Here is a 14,357-nt window from a genome sequence, read left to right on the forward strand (position 1 = left end):
AATGAATGGAAAGGTCTCTACTTATAGAGAATTTCTATGGGCTTTAGGTGAGTTTGGGCTCATTTGCTTGGTTGGCTTGGACTTGTACCGATTTACTTGCTGAGCTTGATCTTGAACACATTTGCCTGGACTTGAGCTTGGACTCATTTGCCTGTTGGGCATGAGTTTGATCTCATTATCCTTGTTTGGGTTGGATATGAGAAAACTTAACTACCTAAACCCAATTAAATTATGAATATCACCATTTTGCTCTGATGACATGACATAATTTTAATTGGTCTTCTTGCTCAACAACAACGGTCACAAACAACAAAAGCCCATGAAGCAATTTTCTCATCATTTAAAAAAGAACTACACGATCGTGTTGATAAGATCTAAACGAACATGTACCCAAGGTCATTTAGATCTGGTACAAAATTTTTGTACAAATATTGTTTAGATTTAGTACAAGCTCGTGTACCAAGATCTAAACGATTGTGTACCAAGATCTAAAAGATTGTGTACCAATATTTAAACGATCTTGTACCCAAGAACGTGTACTAAGATCATTTAACTTTAACAAGATCATTTAGCTTTGGTACAAGATCGTGCACCAAAATCGTGCATCAAAATCGTTTAGCTACTGGTACATGATCGTGTATCATGATCATTTAGAAGAAAACTACTCGTGCGTGTGTAACTAATTAATTGAGGTTGACTAGGGTATTTTTTATATTTCACATTGTGAACCTCCAAGCTTTTTCCGTTTTCGAAATTGTCTGAGTAAATATTTTACCAATTTTTCATATTTTTTAAAAGACCATTTTTTTAACCAAAAAATTTTACTTGAGGATAGAAACTTAAAATTGATAAAATTTATACTATATATAAAAGTATGGATGAGGAGAAACTTTTGTTTCCAATTTTATCCTTTTTCTTAGTAGATTTGTTTTTTCTTACTTTGGTTTTATTGTAATTTTATTTATTTATTTTTTAATTTAAAATTAATTATTAATAAATACATATATTAATAATTTAAATTTTTTCTTTCCAATTAATTATATCATTATCATTTTTCTAAAATCATTCACATCTCTCTATCTTCCATCTATTCCCTTATCTCATATTAACTATTTTGTAATTATTTCAACCTTTCAAATTCTTTCTCTTTTCAAATCTTTAGGTATAAATATTCCATTTTTAATTTTTTTTTTCATGTTCAAGTCACAACAAAAAGTTGGTGTGTGAAGAAATTAGTTTTTCAACAAGTTCAGATGAATATTTGTGAGCCAATACTACAAAAGCCCATGAACCTTCATTTGAACTTGGTGAGATGAACATTCAATTTTGAATAACATTTCTAACAACATGAAGTTTGAGTTGAGGAGAGCAAGTTTGGTTTTGAGGCTAAAATGGCTTTGTACATTATATAAGTAAAAAATGTCTCTGTTTTATGGTTACATAGAATTTGAGGTGAGTGGCTGTCTTCTAGGGTTTATGCCATCATTTTGGTGTTGCTTGAAGAGAGATCCCTATATTGTTTGCTAGCCACTTTTTTGTCTAACATTATGAATAGAGAAAAAAAAAAGAAGGAAATTTTGGATAAGCAAGAAGGGGAAAAAATGTCAGTTTAGGCCTCATCCAAATTGAATAATAAGAAAATTTATTTTTTGTTGGCTGATTATTTAGTTTTTATCTATTGGTTTGATTATCTTAATTTGTCAAAAATGATCATTTAAGTGAAAAACAGACTTTTCTTCAAGAGTTTATTATTTAAATTTTAAATTTTAAATGTTGTTTTTTTTTACGGTCATCGAATTTTATCCCAAAATTATTTTTGCTATTTTAAACCTTCGATATCTAATTGATACATGGAAAAAGTCGTATTCATTAATCTAAAACTTGATTGAATGGATTGTTTCATAGTCATCCCTTTCGGCCGAGTCTCGGGGGAGTATTTGGACCGTGAGTTCACTTAGGGGAACATCTCTTTTTTGAGTATTATCTCTTGCAGTAGCTGTTCGTGTTGACTACCACCAGTGCTTGTTTAAGCTGTAGCCCTTTTGGCTTGAGGTGCGAATGAAGATGTTGGAAGCCGCTTTCTTTGAAAGCTCTTATTCTTTGAATGAATCTGGGATGAACTATCTTCTTTTTTTTTTTCTTTTATTTTATAAATTCTCCGTGACATGATTCTTTCATACCAAATACTTGTATTTGGAGGCTTAATAAAAGTCAAGATTTTAATTTGGATTAGATTATATATACAAAATTAATAATAATAAGATTTTAACTAATTTGAAATACACACGTTAGAGAGAGAGAAAAAAGTAACACATTCCAAAAAGAAAAAAGAAAAGTTCTCTTCTCTGGGCTCATTATTATAATTATTATTAAATTAAAAAACAAAGAAAATGAGAAAATGAATATGGAAATAAAATAAAAGAAGAAATAGAAATGAAGTGAAAAATTAATTGTATCCTTAAACCTACCGATTACCACTATTTATAGATAAGTTGGTAAGTAGGATGTGAATTTAGTTGGACATTGGACCCTTTGGGTTGAGGGAATTGAGATGGAAATGAATTGGGATGAGAATGATGCCTAAGCACGTCTATGTTTGGTTGTGCATGAGAATGGTATTGAGAATAATCTTTTTTTTGTATTCTATTGGTAGAATTAATCATAAAAACTCTATATAATTTTAATGCATTAATTGATTGATAAACAATAAAACCTAATTTTAAATATTGAGAAAACTTAATTATTTAACAATTTAATAATTATATTAATTAGTAGTATTTGTAAAATGAGTTATTTGAGGGACATTTTTTAAAATAGCAAAATAAATTAAAATATTTACAAGTTATAGCAAAATTTTGAATTATATCAATGATAGTCTTCTATCACTACAGCATATCAATGACTATCACTGATAGAATTTGCTATAGGTTGTAAATATTTTGTAAAATCTACTATTTTTAAAAATTCTCCTTAAAGAAATTCATTTTAATAATATATAAAATAAAAATTATTAGGATAGTTAAATGGTAAGGTAACTTTACATACCACAAATTTAATTCTCATGTATTTAATTTAAATAATTAATTTTAATAATATATAAAAAAAATATTAAAAAAAAAGAGAGTGGAGAAGAAGAAAACGCATAATTTCGAATGGTATAGTTAATGGACATAAATGATGCATATTCCCATGAATTTTATACCAACAAGGGGTATGTCGTACCCATTCCCATCTCAATTCCCTCCATCCAAACGACCCCTAAATGGTACATAGTTACTTGACACATGAATGAAGGGGGTGGACTTATTTGGACACTAAGTGTCTATAAGAATAAGATACACGAATATATTGATAACTTGTAGAAATACAAGTTAATATTATTGTTGGCTTTTTGGCCCTTAATCTCAAATTAATTTATTTTAATTATTCAATTAATTTATGTTTTGATGATAACAAATCTGATTTTTTTTATTGACAATTTTATTAATTTGAATAGACCATATCGTAGAGCTTGGAAAAATGATTCTAACGCCTCTTGAATCACCCAAATCGAAGTTCAAATGAAGAAAATATTGCTAAAAGAAGCTTAACGAAAAAATACCCGAGATGGTGACGTGGCGACCAAGCATTCAATTTGAACCAATTAGAGAAAGCCACTTGGAGCAATGAAGAAGTAACAAATGTGGCTTTTTGTTATGTTTTATTGGCTTTTATAAAGAAAATGAATTTAAAAGAAAAATGATTTTAATATTATTATTTTTTCTTGTGTCTAACGGCTAGTTTTTTTAAAAGAGGGTGAAGTTGCTTTATTGATTTCTTTTTAAACAAAATATTTTGAAAAGACATATTATTATATTATTATTTGTATTGTGTCTAACGGCTAATTAAGTTTAAATCTCAACCATTCATTTTTCTTTTACTTATATCTAATGACCCAAATGATTTTGAATTTATCTTTCCTCTCTTTTTAAATACTTCACATTTACACAAGATCACAACATCTTTACAATCCTCAAGCAAAAAGCCAACATTGTTATTCTCTCTAAAGCTTCCAATTTTTATTCTTTTCATCTTATTCTTGAGAGCTTCTTATTGTATTGTGAGGATTAAATTTGTGAGCTTCAAATTGTATACTCACTCTTTTAGAGAGTTTTCTTTTGTGTGATTTAAAAATTTCAACATATTGTAACGGTTGGATCCTAACCCGTGGAAAGGATCGGGTTTGCTCTTGAACCCGAAAAAGGAGCAAGAATCGGTTCGGCTCAAATCCGTGGAAAGAGTCCAAAGAAGATTTTCAATCAAAATCCCAAGGGGTGCTTGGGAAAGTGGATGTAGGTTGAGTTTAACCGAACCACTATAAAATTACGGTGTCTTCTTCTCTAACTCTTTTCTAATTATTTTTTAATTTAATTTTAGTTACATACTATTATTGGTTGAGTTTGATTGCATACTTCCATTCATATCTTTTTATCAATCTTGTTATTTAACAAAGTTTACAAAGTTCTTTATTTAAATTTTAGAAAATATCTAATTAGTTGATTTTACTTTTTATTTGTCAAAAAGTTTATTTAAACCCTATTCACCCCCCTCTAGGGTTGCCATACCGATCCAACAATTGGTATCAGAGCAAGGTTGCTCATCTTGAAATTTTAATTTCTTGATAAACTTTATTGTTAGAGCATTATGGCAAACCTATTGGCAAATGGTATTGTTGAAGGTCAATCTACTTCTAGACCTCCTTATTTTGATGGTTCAAATTATGCATATTGGAAAGCTAGAATGAAAATTTATTTGCAATCTATTGACTATAATTTGTGGTTAATTGTTGCTAAAGGTCCTTATGTACCCATGAAAAATGTTGATAATGTTGATACGCCTAAATTAGAAGAAGAGTATGATGAAAATGAAATGAAAAAGTGTTCATTTAATGCTAAGGCTATTAACTGTTTGTATTGTGCCTTGAGTAAAGATGAATTTAATAGAATATCCATGTGTTCTTCCGCTCAAGAAATTTGGAATACTCTTGAAATTACTCATGAAGGAACAAATCAAGTTAAAGAGTCTAAAATTAGCATGTTTGTTCATAATTATGAATTGTTTAAGATGGATGCTAATGAGACTATCACCGATATGTTTACTAGATTTACTAACATCATAAATGCTTTGAAGGGTCTTGGTAAAGTTTATACAACTTCCGAAAATGTTAGAAAAATTCTAAGGTCTCTACCTAAGACTTGGGAAGCTAAGGTAACGGCGATTCAAGAAGCAAAGGATCTCACCAAACTTCCACTAGAGGAGCTTATTGGCTCACTCATGACTCATGAGATCATCATGAAGGAGCACTTGGAGGATGAGTCCAAAAAGAAGAAGAGCATTGCATTAAAGACTATCTCCTTGGAAGTTGATCCCGAAGATGAGGATGGCCTTGATGAAGATGACATTGCTTATTTCTCACGTAAGTACAAAAATTTCATAAAAAGAAAGAAATATTTCAAGAAACACCTATCAACCCAAAAAGAGTCAAAAGGTGAGAAAAGCAAAAAGGATGAGGTGATTTGTTATGAATGCAAAAGATCGGGTCATATAAGAACGGATTGTCCTCTCCTCAAATCATCTAAGAAATCCAAGAAGAAGGCAATGAAGGCTACATGGGATGATAGTAGTGAAAGTGAAAGTGAAGTTGAAGAAATGGCAAATCTTGGTCTCATGGCTCATAGTGACAAAGATGATGAACATGATGATAAGGTAACTCTAGAACCTCTTTCTATTGATGAATTATTTGAAAATTTTGAAAGCATGCAAAATGACCTAGAAAAACTTAGTTCTAAGTATGTTGTGCTTAAGAAGAAATACAATGTTTTAATTAGTGAAAATAAGTCTTTACTTGATACAATTGCTTGCTTTAAAGAGAATGAAAATTTTGAGCAAATTGAAGAATTGAAGTGATAAGCATGTTTGTATTGAGAAAGATGCTTTGCTTGATAAAGTTAGATTTCTTGAGCATGATAGTTGTGAAAAAGATAACTTGATTAAAGTGCTTAAAGAAAATGAACTAAGTGTTTTACAAGAACTTGATAAAGCTAAAGAAACTATTAAAAAGTTGACAATAGGTGCTCAAAGATTGGACAAAATTATTGAAGTAGGAAAATCTTATGGTGATAAGAGAGGTTTAGGCTATATTGATGAATCATCTACTCCTTCAAGTTCTAAAACTACATTCGTTAAAGCATCACCTATTGTGCCTAAGTTTAACATGTCTAATCATGTGTCTAATCATGTTAAATCTAGTTTTGTACCCATATGTCATAATTGTGGTGTTGAAGGTCACATTAGACCTAAATGCTTTAAATTGAAGTATGCTCAAAATACTTATTCAAGAAGAAATTTTTCGCAAAGAGCAAAGTTTTACATTGCTCCAAGGAAGAATTTCTCCAATAAAAGTAGAGTACATAAATTTGTTATGAAAAATAAATCTTTGCATAATGTTGTTTGTTTTTCTTGTGGCAAGTATGGACATAAAGCTTATTCTTGTTACCTATCTAGATCTAGTGCTTGTAATGTCTATGAAAAAATGAAATGGATCCCTAAATATGTAAATGCTAACATTCTAGGACCCAAACAAGTATGGGTACCAAAGGATCAAACTTGAAATTAGTTGTTTTTAGGTTTGTTTGAAAGCCTCCAAGAAAAACAAATGGTACTTGGATAGTGGTTGCTCAAGACACATGACGGGAGACCGATCCAAGCTTATCTCTTTCTCCAAAAAGAATGGAGGCATGGTAACCTTTGGTGACAACAAGAAAGGTAAAATAATTGGTAAGGGTAATATAGGAAATGATTCATCTACTTTGATTGAAAATGTTCATTTGGTTGATGGTTTAAAGCATGATTTGCTTAGTATTAGTCAATTGTGTGATAAAGGATTTAGAGTAATATTTGATAAAAGAAATTGCATAATTGAAAATGTTAGTGATAGAAAAGTTTTGTTTGTTGGAAATAGGGATGAAAATGTGTACACTCTTGATTTGAATGATTATCCTATTATTGATAAATGTCTTTCGGTTTTGCATAATGATTCTTGGTTATGGCATAGAAGACTAGGACATGCTAGCATGCACTTAATTTCAAATATTTCTAAAAATTGTTTGGTTAGAGGTCTTCCTAGTTTTAAATTTGAAAAAGACAAAGTTTGTGATGCTTGTCAAATGGGTAAGCAAACTAAGTCCTCTTTCAAATCTAAAAATGTGATCTCTACTACTAGACCCTTACAACTATTACACATGGACTTATTTGGCCCTTCTAGAATTGCTAGCTATGGAGGAAATTATTATGCTTTTGTGATAGTTGATGATTTTTCTAGATTTACTTGGGTTTTGATGATAAAACATAAGGATGATGCTTTGAAAAGTTTTATTAGTTTTGCAAAAAGAGTACAAAATGAAAAAGGATTTTTTATTTCCAAAATTAGGAGTGATCACGGAGGAGAATTTGATAATGATGCTTTTAAAGCTTTTTGTGAAGAAAATGGTTTTTCCCATAATTTTTCCTCTCCAAGAACTCCTCAACAAAATGGTGTAGTTGAAAGGAAAAATCGTACTTTGCAAGAATTTGCTAGATCAATGTTGAATGAGTATGGTTTACCTAAATATTTTTGGGCGGAAGCCGTTAACACCGCTTGCTATGTTTCAAATAGAGTTTTAGTTAGACCATCTTTAGATAAAACTCCTTATGAACTTTGGCATGGAAAAATTCCAAATATTGGGTATTTCAAAGTTTTCGGTTGTAAATGTTTTATTTTGAATAACAAAGAAAAACTTGGAAAATTTGATTCTAAGACGGATGTTGGTATTTTTCTAGGATATTCCTCTACTAGTAAAGCTTATAGAGTTTTCAATAAGAAAACTTTAGTTATTGAGGAATCTATTCATGTTGTATTTGATGAATCTTGGAATAATGTTTCTAATGAGTCTATTTGTAGTGATGATTTAGAAAAAGATTTTGGAGATTTACTTGTTAATGACAAAGGCAAAGAAATTGTTCCAAGTATGCAAGATGTGAACATCATAGAGAAGAAAGAAGAGGGTTCTTCATCCTTGCCTAAAGAGTGGAGATATGCTCTATCCCATCCCAAGGATCTAATTCTTGGCAATCCCGAACAAGGTGTCAAAACTCGTTCTTCTCTTAATTTATTTAGTAATCTTGCTTTTGTGTCTCAAATTGAACCTAGAAGTTTTAAAGATGCCGAATGTGATGAGTTTTGGATTTTAGCTATGCAAGAAGAATTAAATCAATTTGAAAGAAACAAAGTTTGGAAATTAGTCCCTAGGCCTTCTAATGCATCTATAATCGGAACTAAATGGGTTTTTAGAAATAAGATGGATGAAAATGGAAATATCATTAGAAATAAAGCTAGACTTGTAGCTCAAGGTTATTGTCAAGAAGAAGGTATAGATTATGAAGAAACTTTTGCACCGGTTGCTAGATTAGAAGCTATTAGAATGTTGCTTGCTTTTGCTTCTTATAAAAATTTCATTTTGTATCAAATGGATGTAAAAAGTGCTTTTTTAAACGGTTATATTGTGGAGGAAGTTTACGTAGAACAACCTCCGGGCTTTGAAAGTTTTGATTTACCTAATCATGTTTATAAGTTGAAAAAGGCTCTTTATGGCTTAAAACAAGCTCCAAGAGCTTGGTATGATAGACTTAGCAAGTTTTTACTTGAGAATGACTTTAAGATGGGAAAAATTGATAATACTCTATTTATTAAAGTTAAAAATAATGACATGCTTATAGTACAAATTTATGTGGATGATATTATATTTGGTTCTACTAATTCATCTTTGTGTGAAGAATTTTCCAAGTGTATGCATAATGAGTTTGAGATGAGTATGATGGGAGAACTTAGTTTCTTCCTTGGTCTTCAAATCAAACAACTCAAGGATGGCATCTTCATAAGTCAAGAAAAATACACAAGGGATTTGCTCAAGAAATTCAAATTAAATGAAGGTAAAGTTGCAAAAACTCCTATGAGCACTACCACTAAGCTTGACAAAGATGAAAAAGGTAAGTGTGTGGATATAAAGACTTATCGAGGTATGATTGGATCTTTACTTTATTTGACCGCTAGTAGACCCGATATCATGTTTAGTGTATGTCTTTGTGCTAGATTTCAATCTTGTCCTAAAGAATCACATTTCCATGCTGTTAAAAGGATACTTAAATATTTGCTTGGAACTATTGATGTTGGATTATGGTATCCTAGAAATGTTGAGTTTAATTTGGTAGGATATTCCGATGCGGACTTTGCCGGTAGTTTACTTGACCGTAAAAGTACTAGTGGGACTTGTCAATTTCTTGGTAGTTCCTTAGTATCTTGGTTTAGTAAAAAGCAAAATTCGGTTGCCTTATCCACTACCGAAGCGGAATATATTGCGGTTGCTAGTTGTTGTGCACAAATTCTTTGGATGAAACAAACTCTTTGTGATTTTGGATTAAAATTTGATAATGTGCCTATATTTTGTGATAATACTAGTGCCATAAATTTGACTAAGAATCCTATTCATCATTCTAGAACTAAGCATATAGATATTAGGCATCACTTTATTAGAGAGCATGTACAAAATGGTCATATTACTCTTGAGTTTGTAAGTTCCAATAATCAATTAGCGGATATATTTACCAAACCTTTGAGTGAAGAAAGCTTTTGTAAAAATAGGCTTGAGCTTGGAATTATTCGTTGTGATGCATCTTGATTTTATATCTTACTTGATATTGTTACCGTAATGCATATTGATAGGGGGAGAATTAGACATTTTGTATGTGTTCATGTTTTTTTTTGGGAGAGCTAACTTCCTTGGTATTGTTTTTGATGATTCCAAAGGGGGAGAAGTATAAGAAAAATATGTTTTTATCAATTTGTTGCATAATTGTTTCTATTGAATAATGCATATTTTTTTTTTAGAGAAAAATTAATTAAGGACAAAGAAGGTTCTCTTATCAATTGTTTTCAAGTATGATCTTTGTGGTGAAATATATACATGAGCTTTATGGTTATACATCTTGATAATAGAATTACTTGTTGATCATGTGTGTTTCAAGTTATTTTTCTTCAATGATTTGTCATCATCAAAAAGGGGGAGATTGTTGGCTTTTTGGCCCTTAATCTCAAATTAATTTATTTTAATTATTCAATTAATTTATGTTTTGATGATAACAAATCTGATTTTTTTTATTGACAATTTTATTAATTTGAATAGACCATATCGTAGAGCTTGGAAAAATGATTCTAACGCCTCTTGAATCACCCAAATCGAAGTTCAAATGAAGAAAATATTGCTAAAAGAAGCTTAACGAAAAAATACCCGAGATGGTGACGTGGCGACCAAGCATTCAATTTGAACCAATTAGAGAAAGCCACTTGGAGCAATGAAGGAGTAACAAATGTGGCTTTTTGTTATGTTTTATTGGCTTTTATAAAGAAAATGAATTTAAAAGAAAAATGATTTTAATATTATTATTTTTTCTTGTGTCTAACGGCTAGTTTTTTTAAAAGAGGGTGAAGTTGCTTTATTGATTTCTTTTTAAACAAAATATTTTGAAAAGACATATTATTATATTATTATTTGTATTGTGTCTAACGGCTAATTAAGTTTAAATCTCAACCATTCATTTTTCTTTTACTTATATCTAATGACCCAAATGATTTTGAATTTATCTTTCCTCTCTTTTTAAATACTTCACATTTACACAAGATCACAACATCTTTACAATCCTCAAGCAAAAAGCCAACATTGTTATTCTCTCTAAAGCTTCCAATTTTTATTCTTTTCATCTTATTCTTGAGAGCTTCTTATTGTATTGTGAGGATTAAATTTGTGAGCTTCAAATTGTATACTCACTCTTTTAGAGAGTTTTCTTTTGTGTGATTTAAAAATTTCATCATATTGTAACGGTTGGATCCTAACCCGTGGAAAGGATCGGGTTTGCTCTTGAACCCGAAAAAGGAGCAAGAATCGGTTCGGCTCAAATCCGTGGAAAGAGTCCAAAGAAGATTTTCAATCAAAATCCCAAGGGGTGCTTGGGAAAGTGGATGTAGGTTGAGTTTAACCGAACCACTATAAAATTACGGTGTCTTCTTCTCTAACTCTTTTCTAATTATTTTTTAATTTAATTTTAGTTACATATTCTTATTGGTTGAGTTTGATTGCATACTTCCATTCATATCTTTTTATCAATCTTGTTATTTAACAAAGTTTACAAAGTTCTTTATTTAAATTTTAGAAAATATCTAATTAGTTGATTTTACTTTTTATTTGTCAAAAAGTTTATTTAAACCCTATTCACCCCCCTCTAGGGTTGCCATACCGATCCAACAATTATAACCTCTTTTATTATAATAATGAGATCAAAATGAAGGAGAAGTACATCAAAATGCGTAGTTTATATTGAAAATGCATAAATTGCTTAGATAGATTTTACATAAGCTTTTACGTATGTTTTACCATGTTTACTATGTCTTAATGCAAGATTAATAAGAAAGAAGAAACGAGTGAATCACAGAAGATCTCGCACCAACACTACGCGTTCCAGTTTACAAATAACCATCTTATGCGAGAAGACTGAAGTACAACAAAGAAAAGTGGTTCACTAAAAGACAAGAACGAGAGTTGGAGATGATGTGACTCGTAACAAGCACCTTTCGATGGGTGACACTGGCATGCTCAGAAGAATAGAAATTTATTGCTGAAAGTTGCCTATAAAGGAACTCCACCTTCACCATAATAGAGGAGGACTGTATGAGCTAAGAGGTCAGATGTCTGAATAGATCGACCGAGAGGTCCAAGTGAGCCAAAACCTAGAGAGAGAAAGGCGAAAAGGAATAGCCTTTCCGCCGTCTATAAAAGAGTTTCTTCTTCTTCTCTGATCAGTCGTAAACGAGAAAGCTAAGCTTCCGATAGGAGAAGGACCCACATTTCATTTGTTCCCTAACTTGTAATACTCTCCATCTTTTTTCTCTTCTATTATTGTATTTCTCTGTGATATATGTGTTCATATTGTACAATGGTCGAACGCCTACATTCTTTAATATATTGCATGATTATATTTTTTCAATCCATCATGTTTGGACTTTTCATTCGTCGATGTGTTATTAGAAGTTAAGTTTGTTGAGCTTATAACTCTTGTCATGTTAGTTGAGCTATGTTTATTGCCTGACCAATGTAAATCGTCAACTACCCAAGAGGGTAAGTAGCAAGGATAAGGCTAACATGCACAAGAAAGAGTTTAGTGACAAACTCCTCCTTAGTAAGATAACTTCCACCATCGGTATCCCAAAAGGTGAACAAGTGTGGACGCTAGGCACAAAGAGGTTGTTGTCCTTAAAAGCAAAGTTCCACAAGTATTAAAAGTGGAAACTTCTAGATAGAGCTTGACAGTGACAGATCCATAAAATTTATTGATAAGGGGCTTCAAGTTGTAACTTAGGAAAAAAATAAAAATCTAGAAAAAAAAACTATGTAAATATGTGTGTCCGGTTATCTTTATAACAAATTTGTTGTACACTGATTTCACCATTTTCTTCAAGATCATGGGTGTAGAAAAGCTCTAGTGAAATATGCTTCGTTCTGTCTTCTTTAATATATCCTCTTTTGATTGGGCTATACATGCTTTGTTGTCTTCGAATAATGTTGTTAGAAAGAGTTTATTAGAAGACAACCCACATGATTCCTAAATGTGTTGACTCATCGATCTTAACCATATAAATTCTCGGCTAGCCTCATGAACTACAAGAATTTCAACATGATTTGAGAAGATGACTATTATGGTCTGTTTCATTGATTGCCGATATAATAGTTATTCCTCCACATGTGAATAGATAACCTGACTGTGAAAATGTCTACAACGACCTTTGATGATAGCAAATATTGTGATTTCTTTATATGTTGATGAGAAATGAAGTTGTAGACATATAATATAATAGCAAATTCTAACTATGATTTCTTTATAAACTCTTTTCACATCATTGGGATCAATTCAATAAATTCTCAATCAATCTTGCTTCAAAAGATCATGCTTAAAGTCAACAAAATTCATGCAATAATGGATGATCAAACCAATCAAACATACAAAAGCAAGATTGGAATTCAATTACATATGGAAATTAGAAAGAAATTTAGACATCATTCTAAAATCGAAATGCTAGATTATCCATTCCCAAAGAGAATGTCTTAGTTTCCCTTTGATCCCAAAGTAGCTTCCAGAAGAAATTTCACCAATGGAAATTGGTGTATGGAAATTGGTGTTAGTTTCTGTTTGTTGTCTTAGTTTCTTTTTATGAACAAATTTCAAGATTGAACAATTAAAATTAAAAACTAAATATTAATAAGGAAATAATCAAATTTAAATTGGATGTGAGGTCAATTTAATAAGTAAAACATATTTTAAGGGGGAATTGTAAAAAATAGGCCAAAAATGGGATAGAAAAAGAGTTTTAGGATTGATGGTAAAAAAGTTGAGATTTAGGACAAATTTAGGGTGAAATGACGAAAGCACCCTTATTTAATTTTACTTCAGAGTAAACGCAAACATCTCGCAGGTTCTTAAATTCAAATGTTTAATCTGAAATGAAATGAAATTCAAATGTTAAAAGTCACCATAAATCAATTCATTTCAGATCAAACATTTGAATTTAAGAACATGCGAGATGTTTGCGAGATGTTTGCGAGATAAAATAAAAATAACAATAACTTTGAAACATCTCTAAAACAATCTTAAATCAACTTGAAATAATTAAAAATTATATTTGATTTATACATTTAAGATGCAAATATATACATATAACACAACATAATTCAAATTAAAAAAAAAAAACAAACCACAGTGCGTGAGATATTCGTCGGAGTAGAGGATGAACGACAACGGACTAAAACGGAAAGTTGACAAACTTTTGAGAGAGGAGAAGAAGTGCAAATGAGTTTTTTGTTTTTTTTTGTTTTTTTACTTTACTTACTATACATTGAAGAGAGAGAGGTTGGAAGAGAAGAGCAAATATGAAGTAAAATTAAATAAGGGTATTTTCGTCATTTCACCTCAAATTTGTCCTAAATCTCAACTTTTTTATAATCGATCCCAAAACTCTTTTTCTACCTAATTTTTGGCATATTTTTGACAATTCTCCTATTTTAAGATTGAAAATTGAAAATATCCCAACCTAAATATCCCATTCCTAAAAATATTTTTCGCTATTAAAATCATTAATTGGATTATTTCCTTATTAACAAACTTCTTTCATTCTTTTTCTTTTTTTTCTTTATATATATATATATAATATATATATATAAAAGAAAAAGAATAAAGAC

This window comes from Cucumis sativus, chromosome 1 (assembly GCF_000004075.3).
Source record: "Cucumis sativus cultivar 9930 chromosome 1, Cucumber_9930_V3, whole genome shotgun sequence".
Taxonomy (NCBI): Eukaryota; Viridiplantae; Streptophyta; class Magnoliopsida; order Cucurbitales; family Cucurbitaceae; genus Cucumis; species Cucumis sativus.